This window comes from Adiantum capillus-veneris, chromosome 10, assembly GCF_014529385.1.
Source record: "Adiantum capillus-veneris isolate H3 chromosome 10, ASM1452938v2, whole genome shotgun sequence".
In the NCBI taxonomy this organism is placed as follows: Eukaryota; Viridiplantae; Streptophyta; class Polypodiopsida; order Polypodiales; family Pteridaceae; genus Adiantum; species Adiantum capillus-veneris.
The window spans coordinates 65,937,794-65,949,813 of record NC_140940.1 but is presented as its reverse complement, the minus strand read 5'-3'; positions in this window follow the sequence as shown (position 1 = coordinate 65,949,813).

Sequence of the window (12,020 nt, the reverse complement as noted above, 5' to 3'; positions counted from 1 at the left end):
TCTCTCTTCGCCTACTTCTTGGGCTCGCCCCCTCCTATGTAGAAGTTTGTGAAGACTTTTTGGGACACACACAAAGCATCCAATTTCCTAAGCCTTTGACCATTGGACACAACCTTTGAATTTTGGAACCTTAGCATTTTGGAAGTCTTAATGGGTTGAACCCTAAGGTCTTTGGAGCCCATTGTTGCACATAGATCTTTTGCAGATGGCCCCCCTTTGGATCCCTATTTTCCCTCCTTTGGATCCCTACTGTGGCTAGTCTGCCAGCTTAACCAATATTCTAGCTTTTTCTCCCCTAGAACTTTCCCATATTAAATGATCAGTTTAACATGAGAAAATCATTTAGGAGAATTAGATATTAGTTATTATGACATTACCTCTCTCTTGAAATCATAGTCATCCTCGACTATGGGGTAGAGAAGATAAAGCATATTCATTAGTCCTTTTCCTAGCGGGTAGAGGATCCCTATGTTACCCTACGACATCGTTCCAGAATGGATGACTAGTCCATTTGGCACTTGAGAGCCTAAGTTGCCGCAAGCATGTTTACACATTAGTCCTATCAATCTTCCATACTAGAGTGACAAGCTCTACTTTGTGTTTAGGAGACGTCGTCTCCGCAAACTTGATCTAAGCATGCATACTACTTCACATTTGTGCACAATAAAGAAAAAGAGAGTCTTATAAAACAAAAACTTTGTTCATTTTTAACATTTGTACGTTTTCTTACTCTTGGGAAGCATTGTAAGCATTGACAAGGTTTAGGTTATCATTTAATTGTATGCCTTGCATCCATCTAGCATCTTCAAAAGGATAATTCTTAAACTTAATAAGATATCATCGGATAGTCTTACCGCCTCTTAGTACCTTGTCTTCATGTCGGAGGTTGATCTCTAGCTGCATCACCTCTCTTGGTCCTCAATCTCCGGTGGGTCTTCAATAGTTGGTTCTTGAGGTGGCTCTCCTTGGTAAGTGTTAACCCTCACGGCTCACGGACACCCATCACCTACGATGGACGTGTATTATGTATTATTTAGTAGAGTCAGGTACCGGGCTTGTCGGACCAATAGGGAAAGGTAGAGTGATCGTCGATGAGAGGCGCACTTTAACTTGGACATTCAAGGGATTAGTTGGTTAAGCATGGGCGCCCAAGTGTGAATGGGGTGAGCTCCTATAAAAGCCAACTAAACCTAATTTTTACTCATTCTCTCATTTGTGCAATAGAAGAGTGCTCTTGCTCCATCTCCATCTTCTTCTTCTTCACCTCCTTGTGTGTGTGTGTGTGTGAGAGAGAGAGAGAGAGAGGGAGAGTGTGTGTGCGATCGAGCATTACGAAGGCACGACGGCGGCGAAGCGGTTGAGCGCGGCACAACTGCAGCTTTTTCTTCATCGCGGCGAGGAATCCACCACGAAGGCGAGCGTAGAGCGGTGAGTGACACACCCTTTGTTTTCTTGAGCTTGCTAGTTTAGGCTTGTTGTGTGCTTGGAGCCGTTTGTGGCTCGCACACGGTGTATTGGCAAGTCCCTTGCTTCGACAGTGCGGCAAGGAGCGCACATTTTTGGCGCCGTTGCCGGGGATATGCCCTACACTAAGCTCGATTAGCACTTTACGCTTCCTTGTGGTGCAATTTCTATCATAGAAAAGGCAGGGAAGGAGTGTGTGGAGATTTCTGTTTTTTTGCGTTTTCTGCATTTGCTGTCAAGTTTCAATTTCTGCTATTGTCTGCGTTTTTTCAATTTCTGCAATTTTTGCATTTTCAAGTTCGGCGTTTTCAATTTCTGCAATTTTCTGCATTTCTGCGTTTTTTCTGCAATTTTTGCATTTCTCAATTTTCTGCATATGTGCGTTTTCTGCATTTTTTGTATATCTGCGTTTTCAATTTTTGTATTTTTTGCACCAAAAAGAAAAAAGTGCAAATTTTTAATTTTCCTTTTAAAAAAAAAATTTGGGAAAAAATATTTTCAAAAAAAAATAAATAAATCAGAAATTAAAAACGCGAGTGAGCGGGCGGCGAAATTTTTCGAAAATAAAAAACGTGACTCTTAAAACGGACGGGTTGGTTTGTATAAAAGATAGATCGGGACGGGTTGGTTTGTATAAAAGATAGATCGGGATCATTTTCCCAAGCCCAAGCCCAAAGCCCAAGCCCACGCCCAGGCCTCAGTCCTCAGTCCTCAGTCTTAAGATATATACTAGACTCACTCTTATATATATACCCTACTCCCTCAAGAGAGAATGAGAGCATGTGGGACAAGTCCTCCACTCTCCTCCTTTCTCTTCCCACTTGCACCCTTAGACTTTCTAGTTTGGGCCTAGTTCCCTATTGAAAATTGACAGTTTTAGGGATTCCGAGGGCATAGAGTGACCAAACGGAGGGCTGTAAAGCACGGCACGACCCTCTGACCGATACGCTCGTTTCGAGCTATCACACGGACCATTCCACGACACGCTCTAAAAAATCTAGCAAAAAAACAAACAAAAAACACGCTAAAAACTAGTCACAAGACCTCCTAGAGCAGCTTTTTGACACCTTAGGGTATCAAAAGCACATGCACTTACGCTCTGGGCGAGTGTTAGAACACGAGCATATTGAGAGTGCCTCTGTTCATACGAACACCCATTACCCATCCACGATAAGCTCTAGACCCTCAGCGGGGACACAAGGTAGCACCACCCAAGACCCTAAAATAGCCGCTAGTGATTCCTCCTCCGACTCAGAAATCATGGAAGCATACCCTACCCAAAACACTGAGAGAGAAGGCCATGCACCTCCCGAAGCTCCACAGCCTAGTACTAGTATGTTTAGCCGTTTCATGGAAACATTAGGTAGAGCTACTCGCTCGGAACCTGATGCAAATGAAGCACACGAAGGGGGTGGGGAAGTGGAATCTCCTTTCACATCGCACGTGGACCCCACACCCCCAAAGAGTGTCCATGTGGATATCCTACCAACTTCTTACCAAGAAGGTCCTGTTGAGCTGCCTCCTTCAGAAGTTCCCTCTAGAGTACCGTTGGTGACAAGTAAAACCACGGGGAGCCACATTGCTTCTACCTCACAAGAAACCATTAACACGTCGACTCTAGAAGGATTGTTCATTAATGATCATTGGACATACGACCTCCACACTGAGGTGTTGACGGATCTACACTCTGGCCACGCCTACCATGTAGGATGGATAGAGATTGTACAATCCACCTCTAGTGCCACGAGCATCGAAGATCAATAGAAAATGATCTGTAATGTTATCCATGGCATTATTCAATCAGAAAGGCAAAACCGAGGGGTAAATATACTCTCAACTGGCCCCATGAGATTTTTGGATACGAGTAAGGCTCAACAGCCTACTCTATCACAAATGGAGACTCCTCTAATGAGCCCCATGGACCCATCTTACGTCATTTCACCTGGGGTCTCTATGCAATCTGAGCCTCCGAGCGACAACTTTAGCTTCCCTAACTTGGCTCAACCCTCTATTAAGGAAAACCCAGTGCTCACTCCAGGGATAAGCCTGACAGAGAATGTACCTATGACATCTACGGTTAGCGCAGTGCCACTACCTAGTGTCGTAGTACCTAATATGGGGCCTCGACCATATGTGCCTCTAGCCCCTTATGCACACATGGCCCCCACACCTCCAATTGTACCACTTGCTTATGCTCCTCGAGTGCCGCTCCCTAGCTCTTATCCGAGTGGACCTATGCCCGGTTATGTTCCATATCCTGCATCATCTACACATATGCCAAGACCGGCACCCGTCCCTCTCCCACATATGATTCCAAGAGTACCTCCACCGGCCCTGCCTCCTCACATAGGTGACTTGGCAGCGTTTGCTCAAACCATAGGTCGATCTATCGCGGAAAATATGCGTCATGCATCTGATAGAGAGCCTAGAAGTAAGGCAGTACAAATTGCCAAACTCACGCAAAAATTCAATGGGGACGAAGATGCTAGGAAACACATTGAAGTGTTTGAACAAGTATGTGATTCCTTAGGGGAACGCAACGAACTACATAACTGCAATGCCATAAGCTTGACATTAAGTGGGAAGGCTGGAGATTGGTATAGAACCCTAAGGGTGGACGAGAAAACAATCTACCCTACCCTTCGAAGGTTGTTTCTAAAGGAGTACATACGAGAAGGTGTGCTTTGGGGTGTAGCATCTCAGCTACAGAAGGCCGAACGTAAGGAAGGAGAGTCAGTAAGGGACTTCATTAGTCGTCTAAAGCACTTAAACTCTCGTTGCCCTGTAAATGAGCGCTTCAACAATAACCAACTGCTTGATCGATTCATTCGAGGGTTGAGAAATGAAGGAATCTATAATGGACTAGTGATTAGAGGTATCACAACCTGGGAAGATGTCACTGCCAATGCAATCCAATTAGAGGACAACTTGATGATAGCAGGCATGAGGGTGTCTACTGACACGAGATCCACTAGCTCACAAGCCATTGAGTATGAACCCATGACTGCAAAGCCCATTGCCAATGAGCCAAAGGTATTTGAGACATTCTTGACAGACCTCACCAAGGCAATCCAAGAGTCTCTTAAGGATAATCGACCCCCTCAAAATAGTCACATGTATCCAAGAAGGGAGCAACAATGGTGTTCCATTTGCTTAGGTCCACATAGCACTAGTGAGTGCCCTACGTTTAGAGTAAAATTTAATGGAACTTGCAACGCATGTGGTAGGTATGGTCACCAAGCTAAGGATTGTTTAATGATCAAACGTATGATGGCAAATAGACCACCTGTAGCCTGGACGGATGCGCCTCGAGCTCCTGTATTGATGCCTACTCCACCTGTTGAGCAACTACCGCAACACATGGTCCCTAGATCTCAAAATGTTGTACAAGCTACACCGCTACCACCTCCTGTGCTAGGACCGCAGCCCCCGCATCCAAGAGTCGCCCCTATGAACCAAGTGGGTTGCGAGCCATCAAATGCTTATGCAGATGGCTGTGAGGAGGAAATAGACACTAGTATTGCCTACGGACTTGATACAGTGGAAGAATGTCCTATATACTACATGGAAGATTGTTGGGGACAAGTCAAGCCGGTTTATCAAGCTGCTGCTCTCGCATCCAGAGGTCAAAATATCAACACCCAGGCTAGGATGCCACCTCTTCAATGCTACGAGTGTGGTGGACCACATCGAGCAGCGGAGTGCCCTATTAGGCTGCAAAAGAATGCTGCACAAATGCAAATGAATCAAGGGAGCACGTCTGCAATGCCAATACTCACATGTAATCGTTGTGGCATAGATCACTTGATTGCCCAATGCCCCTATAACCCAAATGCACCTAAAATCACACCCCTGAATTTGGTCGAAATTGCTAGTGTGACATCGCCAATACCACCCGTCGCACCCGCTTATGCGATTACACGGTCCATGCTTCAAGGGCCAAGCCATATCCTCGAAGAGAGAGATACCGCGTCAGCTATCCAAGCAAAGAAAAAGAAGACACGAAGGAAGAAGTCGCAGAATACGGAAAATTCAAAGCCAAGTTCCAAAACAAACATAGGAACAGGAGATGACCCCGTGTATATGAATGACCTCGAGGATGATTCAGATTCAGTCGAGACAATGGAGACTAGAACCAATACCACAAAGGGAAAGACCGACAAAGAAAACCGTAACATGGAACCAAATGAAAACCGAATAAGAGAAAATCATAAAGAGCCTTTGAAAACACCACAAGTGTTTCCAAATCCAATCCAACACCCCCAAGAAAAACCGGAGGGGCAAAAAGGGAAGAATCGCAAAAAGAAGATTGGAACGTACCCAAACCCAGTAGACGAGATTGAGCAGGTGAAACATCTAAGAGGTTTAGTGGAGGAGACTCAAAGGAAACTAGAACCAGAACCCATGCATGACAAAATTCATGACACAGTGTTTCCCACGCAAGTTCATCCACCCACATGAACCATAGACCGTTATCCATATCTAGTATCATCCAAGAAGGGAGTGAGGACGGGACATCAGAAAGTGAGCATACACCCTTCTTGTTGGAAAGGATGTTTAACGAAGGAATACCTGATCCCATTGAGGAATATGAGATTCCATCCTCACCAGTTCCTAGTCAAGGACCTACACCCTACAAAACGCTAATGAATGTTGCCAAACTAGTGGACTTCATGTCCTCTGAGGTCCGAACCACGATCATAGCAAAGCTGTATGGAGATCTTGAGTTATTCCTTGCACTTCGAGCATTCCTTAACGGAGAGCTACGAACGGGATTACCGCAGTTTGCGCAACCAAATAGGCCTGACTCGATTATGATTGATGAGGAAAATCATGTGCAATCACTTGACTTAGATGGACACGAGTCTGTGATCGAGGTACCCATTAATGAATTAGGGCAGTATTTTGAAGGCGACGAGTCTAATGCGACCCTACCCATCACTACCAAGGGATTAACTATAAAGGGAATTCTTGATGGTGGTGCGGGAGTTAGCATCGTTACAAAAGATTATTGGGAATCCATGGGAAAACCCCGCCTCAGTGTTACTAACATTGTGGTAAAGATGGCAAATGGTACCATAGCCAAACCTATGGGGATGCTCAAGGATCTTAAGATCAAAGTTCTAGGACACAAGGTACGACATACGTTCATTGTAATGGATTTCTCTAAACACCTTATGTCATATGAAATGATTTTAGGACGACCATTCATGAGGGAAGCACAAATGGTTCACGATTGGTCTAAAAATCATGTCTATTTGCAATTCCAAGACTCTGTCCTTAGAGTGGATTTGGTGACTGGTAAGGTACACCCCTTAGGGAGTAAAACCATTATTGATCATCGCTCTGACACCACAGTTCACTCGGCCCCACTACAATATTGTTACACTTGTAAGAAGGATACAGACATTGGCCAAGATTCTCCTTATATGGATATCCTACCTGGGATGACTGAGTCGGACAATGTGGATTGGGTACACCTAGCTGCAACCATAGATACCTGGGGAAATAGAGGAACCACTTGGGTCACACTAGAGGGGGAAGAGGTACCACAAATTGCACCTCTGAACATGATAAGTGCCATACATGCATCTTCTAAGGGCAAGGCAATTGTGGACCAATCTGACAGTGACACCGATAGCTCAATAGAAGACTTTGACCAACACGACTTGGACACTGACTCCCAGAGTGAAACGGATTCTGAATCTCATGAATTAGAGAGTGGAGCAAGTTCAGAGTCAAAACATTCGGAAGGACCGAGCACATCAACCGATGATAGCTCCTCCGAGAGTGAAGAGGACACCAACGAGGACTCCTTTAGTGAGCCAGATCTAAATGCAAATCAAAAGCAGGTCTCAAATAAGAAAAAGAAAAACCTTAAGAGGCGTCGATATCGAGCCAATGTACGTGCTAGGATAAACAAGAAGAGATCCTCAGCAGAATGGCTCAGTTATATAGGAGCATGTGATGCTCATCGAAAATTGGTAGACAATTGGGGTGAATATCTCCAAAATGTTATGTGGTGTAGACCACGATCCCATGACATAGCCCAATTAGAGATCATAGACAAGCCAAAGTTGAGCCGCACTGCAAGGAGGCGTCAAAACCAAGAGTTAGCTCGACAACACAAGAAAGCAGAAATGGAAGCACAAACCAACGCACAACCAGAATCCACAGACTTGCATCCTGCACCAGAACATTTCAAATCTTACACCACAGGGGAAGCAAAGGTTGTGTACACAAAAGCCCAAAGAATACCTATCGATGGGAATAATGGAATCTATGATGGTCCGGCAATAGTTAAAGAAATAGAATTAGCTGACCCCGGTGAAGAATCAAAACCTGTTTTTATTGCCCAAGACCTCACAGAAGTTGAAGAGGCGGTCCTCAAAGAGCTTCTCAAGGAATTCAAGGACGTATTCGCTTGGACATACCATGATATGAAAGGTGTTCCGCCTTCTGTGGTCCAACATACAATCCCTATGATTAGCACTGCGAAGCCCGTACAACAAAGACCCTACCCGATGAATCCTAAGTACGCAAAGATCATTCAAGAAGAACTAGAAAAGCTTATCAAATGTGGGTTCATATATCCTATTGAACACTCTGAATGGGTGTCGCCAATAGTTATCGTGCCAAAAAAGAATGGGAAACTCAGGGTGTGCGTGGACCTCAAAAAAGTTAATGCAGCTACTAGAAGAGACCATTACCCCCTACCATATTCCGAACATGTACTCGAAAGAGTTGCAGGCAAGGAAGCTTATAGCTTTCTAGATGGGTACTCAGGCTACAACCAAATCACGATAGCGCTAGAGGACCAAGCTAAAACTGCCTTCATCACAGAATTTGGCGTGTTTGCATTTCGTGTGATGGCTTTTGGCTTAACAAATGCCCCTGCTACATTCCAACGATTAATAAACACTGCTTTTAAAGAATATTTGAGAGAGTTTTGTGAAGCTTTCTTAGATGACCTTTGTGTTTACTCTTCTTGGAAAGAACATCTATCATGTTTGCGGAAGGTGTTTGAAAAATGTAGGTTATATCGTATCTCATTGAACCCGTTCAAATGCCAATTTTGGGTCAAGCATGGAGTTATTTTAGGGCATATAGTATCCAAGAATGGTATCTCAACCGATGAGAGAAAAATTAAAGTGATTCTAGAGTTACCACCACCAACCAATTACAAGGGAGTTCAAAGGTTCATGGGACACGTGGGTTATTATCGACGGTTTATTTTATTTTTCGCTGAGATAGCACGTCCTTTGTACAAGCTTCTCATTGAATTTAAATGGACTGAAGAGTGTGACCAGGCCTATGAACAATTGAAGAAAACACTAGCAAGTGCTCCGATTTTAAGGACACCTAACTGGGATGTCATTTTCCATGTGCATATTGATGCATCAAACATTGCTATTGGGTGTGTTCTCACTCAACCAGGAGAACATAAATTGGACTATCCCATTAGCTTTGCAAGCCGTCAATTGAACGATGCTGAAAGGAACTACACCACTACAGAGCGAGAAGGTTTGGCAATGGTTTATGCAGTAAAGAAATTTCGCTACTACCTTCTGGCAAACAAGTTTGTATTTTATGTGGATCATCAAGCGTTGCTGTATCTGGTAAACAAGCCATGCTCCACAGGAAGAATCACACGATGGTTGTTAATTCTTCTGGAGTTTGATTTCACGATTGTAGTGAGACCCGGTAAAAGGCACGTCATGGCTGATCATTTGTCTCGCATACCCAATGGTGAAGCCCCTATAGGAGTTGATGATGAATTACCCGATACTTCCCTATTCATAGTTGAGACTATGCCTGAATGGAGTGAGAACATTGTTAACTTTTTAGTTAATGGTTTTCCACCCAAGGAACTTCGTAAGGATATCGCTCGAAGGCTAGTAAAAGAATGTGAACCCTATTGTTTGATTGCCGGAACCCTGTATAGATTAGGCAAGGACGATATTCTTAGGCGTTGTGCCCGCGAGGATGAATATTTGTATATCTTGCAAGAAGCACATATGGGCATAGCAGGAGGACATTTTTCAGGGGACCTGACTGCTAGAAAGGTGCTGCAATCAGGCTATTGGTGGCCAACTTTATTTAAGGATGCATCACTTTTTACAAAAGGGTGTGATGAGTGCCAACGTTACAAGACCACACAGCGCAAGGACAGAATGCCCTTACATCCTATTAAAGTAACCCAACCATTTGAAAAATGGGGCTTAGACTTTGTAGGTCCAATTAGTCCCGCAGCTCGCAACACTCAATCTCGATATATTCTAGTTGCTACGGACTATGTAACAAAGTGGGCTGAAGCTAAGGCTTCACAAAAAGCTGACGCGAGGACAACAGCTAAGTTTCTTTTTGAGAACATTATCACAAGATTTGGTTGCCCTTTTGAAATTGTTAGTGATAATGGTACCCATTTTATAAATGAGGTAATAAGAGAGCTTACCACGACCTTTATGATATCCCACCATAAGTCTACACCTTATTACCCGCAAGCTAATGGACAAGCCGAGAGCACCAACAAGACTCTAATCTCTATTTTAACCAAGACGGTAGAAGCTCATCGCACTGATTGGGATTTGAAGTTGACATCTGCTCTATGGGCTTATCGTACTGCTTATAAAGTGACTATTAATTGTACGCCATTCAAAATGGTATACGGCCAAGAAGCGGTTATGCCTTGGGAGTTTGTCATTCCTAGTCTTAGGGTAGCTTCGCAAGAAGGATGGAATGGTAACCCCTTAACCGAGCGTTTGTTTATCTTAGAAAAACTAGACGAAGAGAGACAGTTGGCTGTGCAAAATGCTCTTGTGGAAAAGGATAGGAGAAAGAAGTGGTTTGATCGCCATGTGAAGGACAAGGACATCAAAGTTGGTGATAAAGTCCTTATGTATGGAGTACGTAAAGAGAAGAGAAAGTTGAAATATGCTGGTAAAGGACCATATAGAGTATGTGAAATTACCCCACAAGGTACCCTTCGTGTGGAAACTCTTGATGGAGTTGAAACCATTGGAATCTGGCACACTTCTGTCAGTTATGACAATGGGGTGGTAGCTCAAGACTTTTTGGTCATGCCTACTGGAACTATGGAGGGTAATATAAACCTAGGCCGCACGTGGATGATAGCCACCAAATGCACTATTGATTGGGGGACTGGGGGTGTTACAACGCAAAAACCAACTCTTAGCCCTACCACTCAAGCCATAGTCCCTGAGATATTGCCCAAGGAAATAAAACCCAAGACATTGCATGTCCAGGAGGTTGAACCATACGTCCCCATAGCCCAACTCTCTAGAGCTTCAACTGATATAGTTGAAAGAAAGCTTGAGACACACAAGAACCATCCTAATATAACAGAGAAAACATACAAGTGGGTCCCTAAAACCTCTGTAGTGAGCATGGTTGATGCAAAAAAACGGAAACCTAGTAAGAACCGTACCACTCACTCCAAGAAATGTAAAGAAACGCTGCGTTGGATTCCTAAACGACTATTGGAAGCCCAAGGATACTATGAAGGAAATGATCAAATCTGGGTGCCCAAACGTAAAGTGTACTCTTACCTGTCACCTGACCCATGTAAACCCAATCCTGTGGCTCCAAAACAAATTGAAAATTGCGGAAAGGAAAAAATCATGGAATGTTACACACCCGTTCTAGAGCTAGTTTGGGTACCAAAGAAAGAACGATTTGTTCCACCTAGCTCAGGAACAGGGAAATCAAATGAAGCTTCTTGCTCTTCATGTAGTTCCAATATGCAAATAGAAGCTTCGACACAACCTCCACCTACCACTGTACATATACATCCAAGCACGAAAGAGTTTGCACCTTCCGGGGTAAGTTCACCACCTACAACAACGTTGCAAATAAAATCCTGGGAGAGTACCTTACCACCCTTGCAACTTGACAAGGCACCTAGGGTAATAGAAAACTACTGGCAAAAATCCTCACCTATTACCAACTGGAACAATTGGTTTCAAAGGGTGACAAGCTCATTTCAAACGGTATGATCTACCCAAGGAAGGGGGGAGTGTTTGCTGACAGTCATCATTCATTTGTTTCCCTCTCAACTTTTTTCCCTGACCTCTCAATCACCAATCTTAGGGAATGTACATATAAAGCTTTATACTCACCAAAAAAAAAAAAAAAGAGCAAGAGCAATTAGCAAACGAGTATGCACATTAAAGTCAAAACATTGACTCAGACCTATACATGTCACATCTGGTACAGTGAAACAGAAACCTATGCCATAAAACACCTTTGATCCTCATCACTTGAGTGATGGAGGGTAGGTAAGATTAGTACGATAGGAGTGTTTCTGTTTTAGAGTTGAGAGATTAGCGAAGTTCTCTTTTCCCACTAATGTGCCTCCTGGAGGTATTCCTTTTGTTTCCTAGTGTGTACAGGAGCGTGTTGCTATTGATAGGATTTGGACCTTCATAGAACCTTCAAATCAAGCGCGACCATCAACACAAACAGGTGTTTCTTATCCATTAGCATTGCCCTTATCTTTTTGCATCCATGTTTGTCTGCTTTGATTGTGATTGGTA